An 18,176-nucleotide genomic window follows, 5' to 3' on the forward strand; every position below is an offset into this window, starting at 1 on the left:
CAAGGATCAGTGCTCGGTCCACTGCTTTTTGTCATTGACATAATGATTTAGATGTGACCATAGGAGGTACAGTTAGTAAGTTTGCAGATGACACCAAATTGGAGATGTAGTGGGCAGTGAGGAAGGTTACCGCAGAGCACAATGGACCGATGAGTGACAGATGGAGTTTAATTTAGATAAATGCGAGGTGCTGTATTTTGGAAAGTCAAATCAGGCCAAGATTTAGATGCTTAATCATGGAATTACCTCATCATGGAAACAGTGCTATTTGGCCCAACAAGTCCACACCGACCGTCTGAAGAGTAACCCATCCAGATCCACTTCCCTACCCGGGTCCTCTACATTTAACCCTGACTAATGAACCTAACGTATATATGCCTGAACATTTGACAATTCAGCATGTCTAATTCCCAAAATTGCACATCTTTGGACTATGGGAGGTAACCCACGCAGACACATGGAGAATGTACAAATTCTGCACAGACACTTACCCGAGGCTGGAACTGAACCAGGGCTCTGGCACTGTGAGACTGCAGTGTTAATCACTGAGGCACTGAGCCACCGTGCCTTAATGGTAAGGTACTGGGGAGTGTTGCTGAACAAAAAGACCTTGGAGTGCAGGTTCGTAGTTCCTTGAAATTAGAGTCACAGGTTGAAAAGATAGTGAATAAGGCATTTATTATGCTTTCCATTATCAGTCAGAATTGAATACAAGTGTTGGGAGGTCAGGTTGTGGATGCACAGGACATTGGTTTGGCCACATTTGGAATGTTGTGTGTAAATCTGGTCTCCCTCCTATCGGAAAGAAGTTGTGAATCTTGAAATGGGTCAGAAAAGATTGACAAGAATGTTCCAGTGTTGCGTTTTTTTTAAGCAATGGGGTGAGGCTGAACAGGCTGGGGTTGTTTTCCCCGGAAAGTCGGAGGCTGAGGGGTGACCTTATAGAGGTTTATAGAACCATGAGCGTCACGAATAGGGTAAAAAGACAAGGCGTTTTCCCTGGGGTGGGGGAGTCCAGAACTAGAGGGCATAGGTTTAGGGTGAGAGGGGGACGATTTGAAAGGGACTTATGGGGCAACTTTTTCACACAGAGGGTGGTTCATGTATGGGATGAGCTGCCAGAGGAAGTGGTGCAGGTTGGTACAGTTACAACATTTAAAGGACATTTGGATAGGTGTATGAATAGGAAGGGTTTGGAGGGATCTGGGCCGAGTGCTGGCAAATGGGTCTCGATTAGTTTCATACATCTGGTCGATATGGGCGATATGGACCGAAGGGTCTGTTTCCGTGCTGTCCATCTCTATGATTCTGAGACTCTATGAAATGCAGGAAAGCTAACACAAATCCACAGACATTAACTGGGTAACAGTCACACCCACACTCATGGACTGATCATCTTTCTGAGCTAAGTTGTCACTCAGTTCAGCTTTGAGCTGTCACTGTGAGGAACAGGCTAGGGTGGGAGAAATGAATGTAATGACTGAAGCCTCCAGTGTCTGTGATTGGCCTCAGGTCATTTGAAATGTGACTCAGCAGCATCAAAGTGGGCATAGTGCGATCCCACCAGATGGGTCTGGAAAAACAGAGTGAAGAGGAAATGCGTCAGATGAGAATGATTGGGCCCCAGCAGATTTCTGTTTCGAATCTTGTCAACTTGACAGATTCCAGATCGAAGGGATCTCTTGAAAATGATTGAAGATTGGCTCAAATCCAGTCTTCAGCTGATGTGTCATTGATTGACCATCCAAGCAGCCAACCATGACAACCATTTGCTGAAACGTAGCCAATCAACTGAGGCTGGAGCAGTCTATACAAAAAGCACTCAGAGACAGAAATTGAATTTTCTTCATCTTTATTCCCTTTTCCAGATTGACATTGACAGAAAACAGACTGCATTTAACAGCCCAGACAGAGGAAGCTACACAAATTCAAAGCCACAATGGAGCTTGAGGAAAACACTTGTTTAGATTTTCTCAAAAAAAAGAGAATCCTGTCCTTTTAAACAGTGACAGAACCTTACATTGGAACTGGCGGCTGAGCAGGAAGGAGATCTGGTTTACTGAAGCAGAGACTTCTGAGGTTCACGTTGATTTTGTACAGCTGACAGTCTTGAGTATCGAGGAGTTTTACTTGACATCACAAGTCAATGCTGTCCCAAACAAACACTCCCAGAACAGGGGTAGTACGCGGATAGATACAAATTCAATCTCCTTTACACTGTCCCAATGACCTGCCTTAACCGCTGAACCTCAGAAGTGTCTCTGAGCCAGTCCTGAGAAGGAAGAGAGTTGACATTCAGTGCTGACAATGACCTTTGTCCTGCCAGCTCAGCCCTGTTCTATTTAAAGTTGAGTCTCCACTGTGGACTGTCTCGAACACTCTACACACATTCTGATCTCCTGATGCTCTTGCTGAGAGGAGAGGGGAGGGTCACGTGGGTGAGGGCACAGGAGAAGAGAGCGTTGGACTCCCTGTCAGACCCAGAGAGGGTCAGCAGGCTGCTGACACTGTAGGTGCTGTCCGAAGCTCGCAGGTAGTTGCTGGTCTGAACCCCGTCCGAAATGACTGCACCGTCCTTCTTCCACTGCACCTCCAGCTCATCGGGACAGAAGTGATTGGCAAGGCACACCAGGGTGGCAGCGCCCTTGGCATCAATCTGCTCCTGGGAGGGGGGCAGCAGGGTCAGCTTTGGCTGAGAGTTGTCACGGCCTGAAAGACAAGAGAAACAATTTTAATCTCTGGCATAGAAAGGGATTTCTACTCTATGAACGTGAACTGGCAAAACAATCCATTTTGAACATTTGTATCCAACCCCTATAAACCCCATAAAAGAACAGGCATTGTTCAAATTGCTTCTTGGCATGTGGGTGTCACTGGCCATTATTGTCCGTCCCTAATTGCCCCTGAGAAGTTGATGGTGAAAGAGAAGGGACAGTTTTGGACAATCGTTGAGGGAATGAATGCGAGCAGCTGGAAGGGCTATCAATGGGGGAGCATTTCAGTGACAGTGATCAGAACTCAGTGAGATTGAGAGGAGGGATGGAAATGGAGAACCATGGAGCAATTGTAAAATTTTCATTTGGGAACAAACAATTTTACTAAACTGGGCAGTGACTTGGTAAAGCTTGGCTGAAAGACAAAATGCAGGGGTGAAATTAACCAGGGCCTGAGGAAAGCAAAGAGCTGACAGGATGAAATGTGTCCAAATGAAGTCAGGGAAATCCCAGTGATGTTTATAATCACAGAAAGAACAAGAAGAGAATAAAGGAATGTATGAGGCCCATTCGAGAGCAGGAAGGGAACTTGTGCAGAGGTGGAAGATGGAGCAATGGTTCCTCAAGAAAACTTTCCATCTATTTTCACAAAAGAGAGGGACAAAGCAGAAACTGTATTTCAGGAGGGAGCCTGTGAAATATTGGAACGGCATCTTTCACATCTGAAAGACTCCCAGTTGATCCAAAGAAAAGAAAGGTTCATGCTGTCCCCAAGACATTTGCACACAGTGTGGGACTTGTTTGAAATGTGGTCACTGTTGTCATGGAGGAAATGTGGAAGCCAGATTGTACACAACAAGATCTTACAAGCAACAATGAACCAAGGAACACGTTGAGTGATGTTTGTTCAGGGATAAATATCAGTCTGAATATGATTCAAAGCCAAAATAACTGGGATAGTTGGATGGAAAATGAGAAAATGGATGGCAAAGGAGAATGTTGGATTACTGGTTAGTGATGGGACTGATTGTAACCAGAAAATAAAAGGAAAGGACAGAATATTGTGAATGTCATATTGGACGAAGGAAACATAAAAGTGCAGGGAAGCTCAACAAAAGAACAAACGTAAAAGCTTTGTCTTTTAACACGCGAACCATTTGGAATAAAGTAGACAAAATGGTATCACACAATCCAAGGTAATTAAGGAAGATAGGGGCTCATGAGAATTTATGAAAGCATCCAGACCATGTAATAGAATGGAGAGTATGGAAAAGATCAGGAATTGAACTTGATGCCTAGCAGGGTGGAATGGTGGATCAGTGGTTAACATTGCTGTCTCACAGCTCCGGAGACACAGACTCAATTCCAACTGACTGTCTGTGTGGAGTTTACACATTCTCCCCGTGTCTACTTGGGTTTCCTCCTATTGTCACAAAGTTGTGTAGGTTAGGAGTATTATCTTTGGGAATTGTAGGGTGGGTGGAATACTTTTTGGAGGGTCAGACTGGGCTGAATGGCTGATTCAACACTGTAGGATTTCTATGATTTCTGACAGAGATAATTATGAGAAGGAGGCAGTCAGTGCATGACTGAGGGTTTTGTACTTCGTTGCATCGAGTATATGAAACAAGGTAAATGAGCCTGTAGTGCAGGGACATGGCTGCAAGGATATCAGGGCTGGGAACTAAATATCCAAGGATGCACATCCTATTGAAAGGAAATGCCAGTGGATAGAGGTTCAAGTGTGAAGGAGGAACTGAAGGTAATCATTATAAGTTGGGATGTGGTATTGTGGAGACTGACGGTATCAAAATTTGTAATTCCCCAGGGTCTGATGCTCTGCAACTCAGAGTCCTTAAGAAAGTGGGTGTAGAAATTGTAGACACATTAGTGAACATTTTCCAGCATTCTGAAGACTCTGACAGAGTTCCAATGGACTGGACAGTATCCAATATAACTCCACTTTTTAATAAAAGGAGGGAGAGTGAAAATGAGGAATTGTGCATGTGGAAAACGCTGGAGTCAGTTCTTAAAGATACAATAACCGAGCATTTGGAAGCTGTGACAGGATTGGTCCAAGTCAGTATCGATTTACTATAGGGAAATCAGGCCTGACACATCTTCTGGAAGGTTTTGAGGATGTGATCAGTTGAGAGTGGACAAGGCTGAATCAGTGGACAACAAAAACAAAAATTGATGAAAACTTTCATCGGTCTTGCAGCATCTGTGGAGAGCAAGCGAAGTTAGCGTTTCGGATTGAGTGACCCTCCCTCAGGACCCAGTGGATGTTGTGTTCTGGACTTTCAAAAGACTTTTGACAAGGCCCCATACAAGAGATTAGTGAGTGACATAAAACCTCATGGTATTGGAGGGAATGTATTGACATGGAGAGAGAACTCATTGGCAGATAGAAAGCAGAGAGTTGGAATAAATGGGTCCCTTTCAGAGTGGCAGGCAGTGATGAGTGGGATACCGCAGGGTTCAGTGTTGGGACCCCAGCTGTTCACAACATTGATAAACGATATGGACAAAGGAATTGAATGCAATCCCTACAAACTTGCTGATGACACTCAGCTGGGTGGCAATGTGCGCTGTGAGGAGGATGCTAAGAGGCTGCACGGTGACTTGGACAGGCTGGCTGAGTGGATAAATACTTGGCAAATGCAATATAATTTGGATAAATGTGAGAGTATCCACTTTGGTGGTAAAACAGGAAGTCAGATTATTAGTGAATGGTGGAAGTTAAGGAAAAGGTGAGGTGCAATGAGAGCTTGGTGTCATGGTGGAACAGTCACTGAAAGGGGGCATGCAGGTGCGGCAGGCAGTGAGGAAAGCTAATGGCATGTTGGCCTTCACAGTGAGAGGATATGTGTGTTGGAGTAAGGATGTCTTGCAGATTTATACAGGGCTTTGGTGAGGCCTCACCTTGAGTACTGTGTGCAGTTTTGGTCTCCTCGTCTGAGGAAGGACATTCTTGCTATTGAGGGAGTCCAGCGAAGGTTCACCAGACTGATTCCCGGGACGGCAGGACTGACATATGAGGAAAGACTGGATCAACTGGGCTTGTCCTCACTGGGATTTAGAAGAATGAGGGTAATCTCACGGAAACATATAAAATCCTGATGGGATTTGACAGGCTTGATGCTGGAAGAATGTTGCCAATATTAGGGAAATCCAAAATTCAGGGTCAAAGATCATGAATAAGGGGTCAGTTATTCAGATGTTGTGAACTTGTGGAATTCTCTACCACAGAAAGCTGCTGGGGCCAGTTTGTTCGATATATTCCAGGGGGACCGTGTCCTTGAGTCTGAAGGGATTTATCGGTATAGGGGGAGAGTGGGAATGGGATACTGAGATTGCATAATCAGCCATGATCATATTGAATGGTGGTGCAGGCTCTAAGGGCTAAATGGCCTATTCCTCCAGCAGCTTTCTATATTTCTACGTTTCTAATATCGGTGGATGGGGGTGTGTAGGGAGCAAGTTTACTCTGTTATTAAGAAATGAAATTAAATTGACAGCAAGAATAAATATAGAGTTAGACTGCATACAGTCTGTGTGAGTCATCCTAAGAAACCACAAAGGAACAAAGATCCTGATGGGAGTTATGTACAAGCCTCCTCACAGTCGTCGGGATGTGGGTAAGTAAATAAATCAGGAGATAGAAAAGGCAGGTGAGAAAGGCATTATTACAACAGACATGGGGACTGCAATATGCAGGTGGACTGGGAAAATAAGGTTGGGAATGGATCTCAAGGAAAGGAATTCATGGAACGTCTGCGAGAGGCTTTTTTTTGGAACAGTTTGTGGTAGACCCACTAGGAAACAGGTAACTCTGGATTTGGTGATATGTAATAAGGCAGCCCTGATTGGGGAGCTGAAGGTGAGTGAACCCTGAGGGGGCAGTGACCATAATGTGATAGAATTCATCCTGCAGTTCGAGAGGGAGAAGCTGGAATTCAATGTAATAAGAGGAGTTAATGAGCAAGTTAGACAAAGGAGAGCCAATGGACATGATCTACTTGGGTTTCCAGAAGACCTTTGACAAGTTGCCACACAGGAGGTTGCGAAATAACCTAAGAGCCCATGGAGTTTGGCGCCCGGTACTGACATGGATAGAGAGTGGGAATAAATGGATCTTTTGCAGGATGGCAGCAGGTGCCTCGTGCAGTTCAGCAGGGGGCAGTGTTGGGACCTCAGCTATTTATGTAACAATTAATTATATATTAATGATCGGGAAAAGGAACTGAGGGCATTGTTCCTAAATTTGCAGATAACACAAAGATGAGGGGAGGGACAGGGAGAGTTTAGGAAGTAGGGAGGCTGCAGGAGGACTTGGAAAGGCTCAGAGAGTGGGCGAAGAAGTGGCAGATGGAATGCAGTGTGGGAAAGTATGAGGTTATGCCCTTAGGTTGGAAGAATAGAAGCTTAAACTGTTTTCTAAACGGGGAAATTTGGAATTCTGAAGCATCAAGGTACTCAGAAGTCCTCTTTCAGATTTCTCTGAAGGTTATCATTTCGGTTCAGTTGGCAAATAGGAAGACAAGTGAAATGTTATCATTCATTTGAACTGAGTTAGAATACAAGAGCAGGTGTGTACTGCTGAGGCTTGGAATATTGTGAACAGTTTTGGGATCTGTATCTAAGGAGGGATGTGCTTGTATTGGGGGAGATCCAGAGGAGGTTTATAAGAATGACCCTGGGGGTGCCAGCCTGGTCTGATGAGGAGCTGTTGAGTACTCTGGATGTGTATTTGATCGAGTTCAGAAAGACATGAGGGATCACATTGAACTTACAGAATACTGAGAGGCCTGGATAGAGTGGGTGGGGAGAAGATGTTTCCACTCGTAAGAGAAACTCGGACCAGTGGGCACATCCACAGAGTTAAGGGATAACTCATGAGGACTGAGATGAGGCGGAATTTCTTCTGCCAGAAGGTGGTTCATCTATGGACCTCACTGCTGTGGACGTGAAGCAATTGAGTGTATTTCGGACAGACATTGATCGGCTCTTGATTGGATAGGCGATCAAACATCATGGAAAAATGGTTGTGAGAAACACATCTGCCATAACCAAATGGCACAGCAGACTTAATGAGGAGAATGGCCTAATTCTGCTTTAATATCATTGGGCCTTGTGGTCTTTTGAAGAGACTCTGCCAAACCCCAGAACACTGAAAGCACTGGATTGTGAGCCCTGCTGGAGCTGTTTGTCATCAGAACTTTGCCAAGAGATAACCAAAGAGTGGAGAGAGCGCAGATCCTATTCCTTGTAGGAATTTCAGAATGCTTCCCAGCTCCTGGAATACGATGAGAGCAGGAATTGTAGTCAGTGACAGCAGTTGGAGCTCCGGGTTTCGGAGCTTGAGCAGCAGCTGGTGTCAGTGCGGAGCGTCCGTGAGGCTGAGAGCTCCGGGGAGAACACGTTTCTAGATGTGGTCACTCTGCAGCTTCAGAGTATGCAGGGAGAGAGGGAATGGAGGAGCAGCAGACAGTCCAAAAGAACCAGGCAGATAGTACAGGAATACCCTCAGAGTGTCCCACTGTCCAGCTGGGATTCAGTTCAGAATCCTGGTGGGAGTGATGGTTCAGCTGGGGAATGTAGCCAGAGCCAAGTCCCTGGCACCGTGGGGGGCTCAGCTGTACAGGGGGGCACAAGGAAGACTGGAAGAGTGATAGTGAGAGGTGATTCGACAGCGAGTGCAATTGATAGGTGTTTCTGCAGCTGCAGATGGGAATCCAGGATGGTGTGTTATCTCCCTGGTGCCAGGGTCAAGGATGTCACTGAGCAGCTGCAGAGCACTCAGAGGGGAGACGGGGAACAGGCAGCAGTTGTGGTCCACATCGGTCCCAGTGACAGAGGGAGACAAGGGATGTGGTCCTGCAGTCTGAATTTTGGCAGGAGATTTGTAGCAGGAGCTCAAAAACAGAAATCTCTGGATTACTCCAAGGGTCCCACACAAGTGAGAATAGGAACAGGAGGATAACACAGGTGTATGTGAGGCTGGAAAAGTGGTATGGGAGGGAGGGCTTTAGATTCTTGGGACTTTGGGAATCACTCTCGGAGAGATATGACTTCTATAGACCAAATGGGTTGCTCCTGAACAGAGCAGGAACTGAGCTCCTTGCTTGTGTTGTTGGAGAGGGTTTAAACTGCCATGGAAGGGCTGTGGGCACCAGGGGCGAATATCCAAGGAACACAGAATCCTGGAAGAGTTAGATCACCAGAGTAACAAATCGTAACCTATTAGGTAGGGTCAAAGTGAGGAAGGAAGTCATCATTTCTAAACCCCTCTGACTGTGCATGTATGGGACTGCACGGAGTGTGGGGAATAAGATTGGGGAGTTACAGACACAGATTGCCAAGTGGAAATCTGAAGTTGGTGCTGTAACAGATGAGGCTCAAATAAGGACAGGACTGGGTGTTAAATATTCCTGGATACAAGGTGTTCAGGAAAGATAGGAAAGGATGGAAAGGGTGAGAGGTGTGGGATTGGTTAAGGAGATCGGTGCAGAGCTGGAGAATGAGGATGTCCCAGAGGGCTCAAGGACAGAAGCGATTTGGTTTGAGATAAGGAGCAAAAAAGGTGCAATCAGCTTCGTCAGTGCAGTCTATAGGTCACCAACTAGTGGGAAGGAAGTAGAGTGACAAATCTGCAAGGAATTCACAGCAAACATTCGGGGGACTTTAATTATAAGTATACGACTGGGATAGTAGCAGTATGAAGGGCAAAGAGGGGCCAGAGTTGTGAGAGTGTGCTCAGGTGAATTTTCTCCAGCGGTGTGTTCCCATTCTAATGAGATACAAAGCTCTGCCAGACCTGGATCTTGGGAATGAGGAGGCCCAAGTAGATTAAGTGTCAGTGAGAGGACATTTAGGGAAGAGTGAGCATTGTATCACAAGGTTTAGGGTGACAGTGGAAAAGGACAAAGGACAATCCAGAGTAAAGTCATGATCATGGATCGTATCCCATGGAGCACCTCCAAATGTTTTACAATTAGAAATTTTCACTTTCTTTTTAACTAGAATATGAATGAGTCACAAAACAAATATTTTGCCTCAATATTTACCATTAATAAAGGTAGTGAATTGAAGGAAATTCAGAAAATAAATGTTGATGTCTTGAGTAGAGTCCTCATTACAGAAGAAGAGGTGCAGTGCACCTGTTCTTTAAACTGATAGGGAAATCCCTAGGACCTGATCAGGTCCATACCAGTACTTTGTGTGAAGCTTAGGAAGAGACAGTGATACCCCTTGGTGAGATATTTATATCATGAACAGCCACGGGTGATGTACTGGAAGACCGGAGCATGGCTCATGTTGTGCTGTTAGTTAAGAAGGTCTACAAGGAATTCCCAGGGAATTATAGACAGGTGAGGCTGATATCAGTAGGGAATACGTTGTTGGAGGGGATTTTGAAAGCCAGGATTTACCATGCATTTGGAAAGACAAGGATTGATTAAGGATAGTACACAAGGCTTTGTAAGTGGGAAATCGAGTCTCACAAATTTGATTGAGTTTTTTTTAACACATGACCAAGAAGATAGCTGAGGGCAGAGTGGTAGACATTGTCTACATGGACTTTAGCAAGGCCTTTGACGTGTTCCCGCAAGGACAATTGGTTAGTAAGGTGACATTAAATGGGATCCAGGGAGGGCAAGCCAACTGATACAAAATTGGCTTAATGGTTGGAGACAATGTGGTGGGAGAAGGTTATTGTTCAGACTGGAAGCCTGTGACCAGCAGTGTGGTAAAAGGATTGGTTCGGGGTTCATCAGTGTTCGTCATTTATAGGAAATATTTGAATGAGCATATAGGAGGTATGGTTTGTGAGTTTGCAGATGACACCAAAATTGGCGGCATAATGGGCAGTGATGACGGCTATTTGAGAGTACATTTACATTCCATATTGAGATAATAGTGCGGTGTTGCATTTTGGTACAAAAACTAGTCCAGGGCTTACAAAGTTAATTGTAGGGCCAAAGGGAGAGTTGTCAAAGAGGGAGACCAAGGGGTGGAGGCATATTGTGCCTTGAAACTGGAGTGATATGTAGACAGGGTGATAAAGAAAGCATTTGGTACACTTGCCTTCATTGGTCAGAGCATTGAGCAATGGAGTTGGGACATTATGTTACAGCTCTCCAAGATATTGGTCAGGCCACATTTCTGGTAACCCTGCTATTGGCAACATGTCATTACACTGGAAAGAGTGTAAACAAGATGACAAGAAATTCATCAAGACTGGATGGTTTAAGTTATAAAGAGTGGCTGGTTCGGCCTGAGCTATTTTCCTTGGAAGGTAAGAGGCTGTGGGGTGACATTTTAGAGGTTTATAAAATCATGATGGGCATAGATAAGGTCAAAGTCTTTTCCTCAAGGTCGGAGAGTCCAAAACTAGAGTGCAGAAGTTTAAAGCAAGAGGGGAAAGATTCAAAAGGGACCTGAGTTGCATCTCTTTCACATAGAGGATGGTCCGTGTATTGAATGAGCTGCCAGAGGACATCATAGAGGTGAGTCTGATTACAACATTTAAAAGATATTTGAACAGATACATGGAGAGGAAATATTTAGGGGGAAATGATCCAAACGCAGGCAAAAGGGACCAAGGGGAATAGATAAGGTGAATAGCTCATGAAGGCTGTGATTATTTTGCAGATGAGGTAAAAAAATTCCTGTGGAAAATTCAGGGATGAGGAAAGTCAGTTAAGAAAGTCTATTGGAGAAATTTGGATAGTCTTCCTTGGGGAAGAGAAGGCTGCGAGGACATTTGTTTCAGGAATGTAACATCAGGAGGGTTCTGGACAGAGTAAACAGGGAGAAAATGTTCCCACTCATGAAAGGATTGACAGCAAGGGGCCACAGATTGAAAGTAATTAGTAAAATAATCAAAACTGAGATGAGGAAAAACATTTTCAGCCAGTGAGTGGTTAAGGTGTGGAATGCACTGCCTGAGAGTGGGGTGGAGGCAGCTTCAATTGAAACATTCCGAAGGGAATGAGACTGTTATTTGAAAAGGAACAATGTGCAGGGTGACAGGGAGAAGGCAGGAGAATGACACTCAGTGAATTGCTCATTCAGAGAGCTGGTCCAGACAGGATGGACAGAATGGCCTCCTTGTGCACTGTAACAATTCTGTGATTGTGTGGTTGAGCAGAGTTAAAGCTGGGGGAGGTGGGAGCTCGGTGTCTCACTGTGCTGCTGGTGCTGCTGCTGCTGCTGAGTTCAGTGAGGTCAGAGACTGGGACAGGGAGCCAGAGCTCACATCAAACTCTGCCCGTGTCTGTCACACTGAGACTGGCAAGACGTTACTCACTGATTTCACGACATGCTGCAGGAATGGGACCACAGGCTGCAAATGGACAGAGTTCCTCCACACGGTGAGTAAAACTGACTGACTTATATCTTGCTGCTTAAAGGGGGCAATGGAACTAAAGAAATACAGCTGGACACCCTGTTAGACATAGTGCTCCTCAATCAACCATTTCATTCACTGCAGCTCCCCACTAACACCTTCAACAATTCAGTATTTGTGTTTTAGTCAACATTTCAGTATTGACAGGGTTAATAACGGAGGATTGAGGTTTACTTACTCAGTCTGAGCTTGGTTCCTGGACCGAACGTAAGGCACAGTGAGAGCTCCCAGTGCAGAGGCTGCACAAAAACCTCTTTCCCTCCATCACTCTCACCCTCTCCGTGTCCCTCTCTGTCTATCGCTCACTCGCACCCTCTCCTTGTCCATTTCTGTCTCTCACCTTCTCTCTCCCTCTCTCTGTCACTCATGCCTTTCTCTTGCTCTGTGTTTCTCATTCTGTTTCTCTCTCTCTCTCTCTCTCTCTCTCTCTCTCTCTCTCTCTCTCTCTATCCGCTCCCCACCCCAGCCCCCACACCCCCTCTCTCTTGCTCTCTCTTATGTGGCCATGGAGTATAAGGGGGAACCTTGAGGCCTTCAGTGAGTAGTGGACACCACAGGGACTGGAGTGTGTAGTGGACGGTGACAATCCCAGCACGGGGTAATTTGCTCAGTTTTATTTAGATCTAACTGTCGGATATGTCAGTTCAGGTGGCGGGACTATGTGTCCATTATTGTACATCTAATATAACTGTGGGATGTATCAGTACAGGAGTTGGGACTGTGCGTCCAGAGATATATATATTAGATATAGCAGTGGGAAGCGTCAGTACAGGAAGTGGGACTATGTGTATTGAGGTTTTTGTACAGCTGTGTATCACTGTGTAAGGACTGTACTCGTACTGACAGTAATAGTCAGCGACATCCTCATTCTGAACGTTGCTGATTGTCAGGGTGAAATGTGTGCTGGATACTTGTGTCCCGGTGAATCTGCTCGAGACTCCTGTGTATCGAGTTGTTGCATCATAGATCAACAGAGAGGGTTTCTGCCCTTCTCGCTGCTGGTACCAGGTAACATCACCACTGGCACTCTGACTGGATTTACAGGTGAGTGTTGCGGTCTGGCCCAGTCCCACTGACAGCACCGGGGGAGACTGAGTCATGATGATGTCCCCACTGATACCTGAGGGGTCAGAGTGAAGTCAGAACTGTCACAAAAAGAGCCTGTCAAATGAGAGATTGTTGGAGACACTGAGCATTCCTCTGGTTTCAGCATTTTCCCTTCAATCACAAGTCAGTGGAATTGGAGTGAAATGGAGAGCAGCTAAAGATTCAAGGTGGAAGGAGAGAGATTTGTACCTGCGACACAGAATGCCAGGGGCCAGATCAGCTGGATGTGTGAGATCATGGTGTGTGCTCCTGTCCCTGTGCCTGGTTCCTGATAAACTCTCCCTTCACTGGGCTCTGCTTTATAAAGCTGCAGCCTGTGAGAGTCTGACTGGGTGTTCCTCAGTATGTAAATGGTATCAGGCAGAGAGAGCCAAGTCAGCCCCTCACACTTCCTCTTCTCTCTCTCTCGCTCTCTCTCTCATCCTTCCTTTTCATACTTCCTCCCTCCCTTTTCCTATTTTCCTCTTTCTACCTTTCACTTGAATATATTCCTGTAATTTATTGACTACCTCCTCTTTTCTATTTCCATTTCCGTCTCTATCCTCTCCCAATTATATAATCATGTATATCTTTCCCTTTTTCCATGTATGGTTGACACTCTGTCTATCTCCCTTTCCTTCTGTGTTGGTTGGTCTCTCTCTCTGTCTCTCTCTCTCTCTCTCTCTCTCTCTCTCTCTCTCTCTCTCGCTCTCTCTCGCTTATTATCCGTTCCTCTCCTTCACTTATTTTTCTACCTGTTTCCTCAATCATTCTTTCCTTTTATCGTCAATCTCTCATTACCTCATTCACTCTTTGTCTCTCTCCCTCCCTCCAGTCACTCTCTAATTGATCTCTCTAGCAGGCATTATTCCAGGATATTGGAACTCTGAGTCCTGGAGCAAGAGCTAAATGCCTCACCCTCTTTCACTCAATCTCACAATGTACACATGCTCTCTCTCGCTCTCTCTCTCTCTCTCTCTCTCACACACACACACACACACACACACACTCACTATGTGTGTCTTCTGTCCCTCTCTCAATCAGAAGCTCGATGACACGAGCAGCAGTTAACAAGTCTGTACTGGTCATCCATGATCTAACAACACTAATCCCAACTTGGCATTGAGGGGGAGATCAGCCATGATCATGTTGAATGGCAGAGCAGTCTCACAGGGCCAATCCCGAACCCTAACCCTAATTCTAACACTGATACTACCCCAACTCCATGTTTCTATCTTTCTATGTCTGTGTTATCTTCAACCTCTGCCCTTGGGTATTGATCCCTCTACTCATGGAAAAATTGCCTTCCTGTCTACTCTATCTCTAACCCATATAATCTTATCACCCTTTATCAGGTTCCCTCTCAACCTTCACTGCTCCAAGAGAAACAATCCCAGCCTTTCCAATCATTCCTCATAGCTCAGACCCTCCAGGTCAGGCAGCATCCTGGGAAATCTGCTCTGCACCCTCTCGAGTACAGTCATATCCCTCTCATAATGTGGTGAACAGAACCTGTTTGTCTACCTGTATGTCTCTCTCACTAGATTCCCTTTACTCCAGTCTCATATCTACTCTGTCTCTTTCTCTGTCTCAGTCACACTGTCTCAGACCCTGTCTTTCTCTCTCTTTTCTTCAACCACACTATCTTTGCCTCCCTTTACCTCTCTCTCTCCCTGCACTCAGCTTACACTGCCTCGAACTCTCTCTCTTTGTCACACCCTGTCCTTCTATCTCTATCTCTCTGACTGTCTTTCTCTCTGTCTCACTCCCTGCCTCACTCTTTCCCAGGTGACAATAGATAAATCTCCCTCTGCTCTGCCCCACTAATGGATTTTAACCCTTGACCCCAGACACATATCTTCTCCTGGACGAAGGCCAAATTTCTCACATTGACCATGGTTTGGTGTCTCTGCAGAACATGGACACATTCTTGCCAAATGAAGGGCAATTCTGTGCTGTTGGCCTATTCTCACTGGGGACTGGATTGGACATAAACCTCATTCCGTGAAACCCAGCAGAGAGAGGAGATCCTCAGGCCATCAGTGTGAGCTGGAGGGACGGGGCAGGCTCTGACCCACTGACCCATCCTGTCCATCCACATCATGTTCCAATTCCTTCCTCTCTCCTTTCTGTTCCATGGTCAGGCTCTGGATCAGGGTGTTTTACTGGGATGAGGTCATGACAATCACACAGTTACAACAGAAAGGAACTGAACCCCACACCTACCATGATGTCCATCTCCCACTGTGACCCTCCAATAGAGACCAGTAAATATGGAAGTCATTCCCACCGGACAACGAATAGAGACCATTAAACATGGGCCTCTTTGCCACTGCACTCTCTCATGGAGACTTGCAATTATGGGCCTTCTTCCCACTGAATAGTCCAGCAGAGACGAGTTAAAGATGGACTTTATTCCTGTTGGACCTTCCAGTAGAAACCAGGAAAGAAAGGCCAACATTTCATTGAACTCTCCAGTACAGACCAGTAAATATGGAGCAGCTTCAAATTAAGACCAGTAAACAACGATCTTTGGAACGTTGGAAGGAGGAGCAAGAATAAGTAATTCAGCCCTTCAAGCACGTTTGGCATTTAACATAATCATGGCTGATCTTATCCTCATCTCCACTTTCCAGACTGCTCCCTATTGCCCTCTATCCTGCTTTTCGTCAGAAAAATATCTGTTTCTTTCTTGAATCTGTTGATTGAATCTGCCTTCACTGCACTCTCGGGGCAGTGACTACCACAGATTCTCAACCATCTGAGAGAAATAGTAAGAATGGAACAGAATCCCTACAGTACGGAAACAGGTCATTCAGACCAACAAGTCGATCACGACCCTTGAAAGAGCATTCCACCCAGACCTGTTCACCCTACCCTTTCCCCTGTAACCCTACATTTGTCATGACTAATGAACCGAACCTACACATCCCTGGACACTATGGGTAATTTAGCATGGCCAATCCTCCTAGGTTGTACATCTTTAGACTATGGGAGGAAACCGGAGCCCCCAAGTGAAAGCCATGCAGACAGGGGGAGAATGTGCAAACTCCGTACAGTTGCCAGAGGATGGGATCAAACGGGGGTCCCTTGCAATGTGAGGCAGCAGTACTCACCGCTGTGCCACCTGTAGTTTCACCTCATCCCAGTTTTGAACCTACCTCCTCTCACTCTATATCTATGGCCTATTGTTCAAGACTGGTCCACAAGAGGGAACATCTGTTCCATCTCTGCCTTATCAATCCCCTTTAGCATTTTATGTACCTCTCACAGATCCCCCCCTCATGTGACTGAATTCCAGTCAGTACAAGCCCAAGCTATTCAGCCATTCCTGTACGACAGCCATTTCATCCCGGGAATCAGTCTGGTGAACATCTTCTGAAAAGTATCCTGTGCCACCATATCCTTCATCAAGTAAGGAGACCAAAACTGGACACAATGCTTCAGATGTGATCTCACCAATACCTCACAGAATTGTAACAATATTTCTTTATTTCTGTAATCCACTCCTTTTATAATAAATACCAAGATTCCAATTGCTGCAAGAAATGCCAACATTCCAATTCCATGGGGCTCAGTTTCCACTGAAACTCCAACAGAGATCAGGAAACATGGGCCTCCTTCCATCAGGACTCTCCAATAGACATCAATAAACCTGGACATTGTTCCCACTGGACCACGAAATAGAGATCAGTAAACATGGTTCTCCATCCCACTGGAATGTCCAATGGACATGAATAAGCCTGGGCCTCTTTCCCACTGGACCCTCCAGTATCGGAGACTCAAACCCCACATCCTCTCCATCACATTGGTCTCTTATTTCAATCTCCACAACATTATTTGCCTCTGTATTACATCATCCCCTTAACCACAGAAATCTTTATTCCTGCTCATCCCACCTCCAAACTCCATGATTCCGATGTCCTTTCCCAGCTTACTCCATCTGTGTTCCATAAATTCCAAATTGTCTGAAATGGAGTGGCCCCTTCCCTGTCTCACACGTCGGAGAAGATGGACAGATTTTGTATTAGTAATGAGTTGAAGCATTCTGGAAAGTGAATGTGGTCAGAATTGCTCAAACTGATGATGGCTCCTGCAGTTGAATATCCTGCTGGCAAGCTCCAGACTTTTACACACAGAATGGGGAAGTGTGTATAGTAGGGATATATTGTAGGGCTCCATGGAACTATCCCTCAGCAACAAGTGTCCCTCAGGAGGGGAGAGAGAATGTTCAGGGTCCTGCGCTCCATTTCCCAGCCCAGGCTCTTCCTGAATGGCCTCCTCCTGTGCTGGGGAGCAGATTTAGGACTGAATTGAGAAGGCACTTCTTCAGCCAGAAGGTTGTGAATCGATGGAAATTGCCTGCCCAGTGAAGTGGTTGCGGTTTCCTCAGTAAATGTGTTTGAAGCTACGACAGATATTTTTTGAACAGTAAAGGAATTAAGGGTTATGGTGAGAGGGTAGGTAGGGGGAGCTGAGGCCAGGAAAAGATCAGACATGGTCTTATGGAATTGTGGAGCGGGCTCGAGGGGCCAGACGGCCTACTCCTGCCCCTCATTCTTATGTTCTTCCAGATTCCAGGGAGTGCAGATGGTTCACAGTTTTGTCCCGTCTCAGTAACAAAGGTCCAGCTGCTCCGAGCTCCTTCTTTCACTTCCGCTATTGATGAAGTTTCAACCTTGCGATCTGACAGTCTTTGCAGTTACTTTTTACACTGGGGCTTTCTGCTGTGGTCAGAATCTCTAATAATAAGTGTCCAATCAGTGACAATCACAGCAGCTAAGAGCAGTCAGGACTGAGGAGACAGGCTCAATGAGAAACATAATGGGAAGATCAAAGCCATCCACTTCAGATCTTGGTACAAATTCCAAAACTCTCCCTGAGCACTGTCTGCGGCTCAACCAGACTCTTTACAAAAACAGAACAGTTCTGAAAAAGGTTCACTTGACCCAAAATGTAAACTC

At 45.6% G+C, this 18,176-nt stretch overlaps 1 long non-coding RNA gene across 1 annotated transcript; it reads right to left on the reverse strand.

Moving 5' to 3' along the window:
* Positions 1-1,835: 1,835 nt before the first annotated feature.
* On the reverse strand, positions 1,836-12,339 carry LOC140479447 (uncharacterized). Its single transcript, XR_011961040.1, has 2 exons — positions 12,305-12,339; positions 1,836-2,709 (listed from the first exon to the last, which is right to left on the reverse strand). It is a non-coding gene; the product is annotated as an uncharacterized lncRNA (long non-coding RNA).
* Positions 12,340-18,176: the final 5,837 nt, after the last annotated feature.

Source organism: Chiloscyllium punctatum, chromosome 7, assembly GCF_047496795.1.
Source record: "Chiloscyllium punctatum isolate Juve2018m chromosome 7, sChiPun1.3, whole genome shotgun sequence".
Lineage (NCBI taxonomy): Eukaryota > Metazoa > Chordata > Chondrichthyes > Orectolobiformes > Hemiscylliidae > Chiloscyllium > Chiloscyllium punctatum.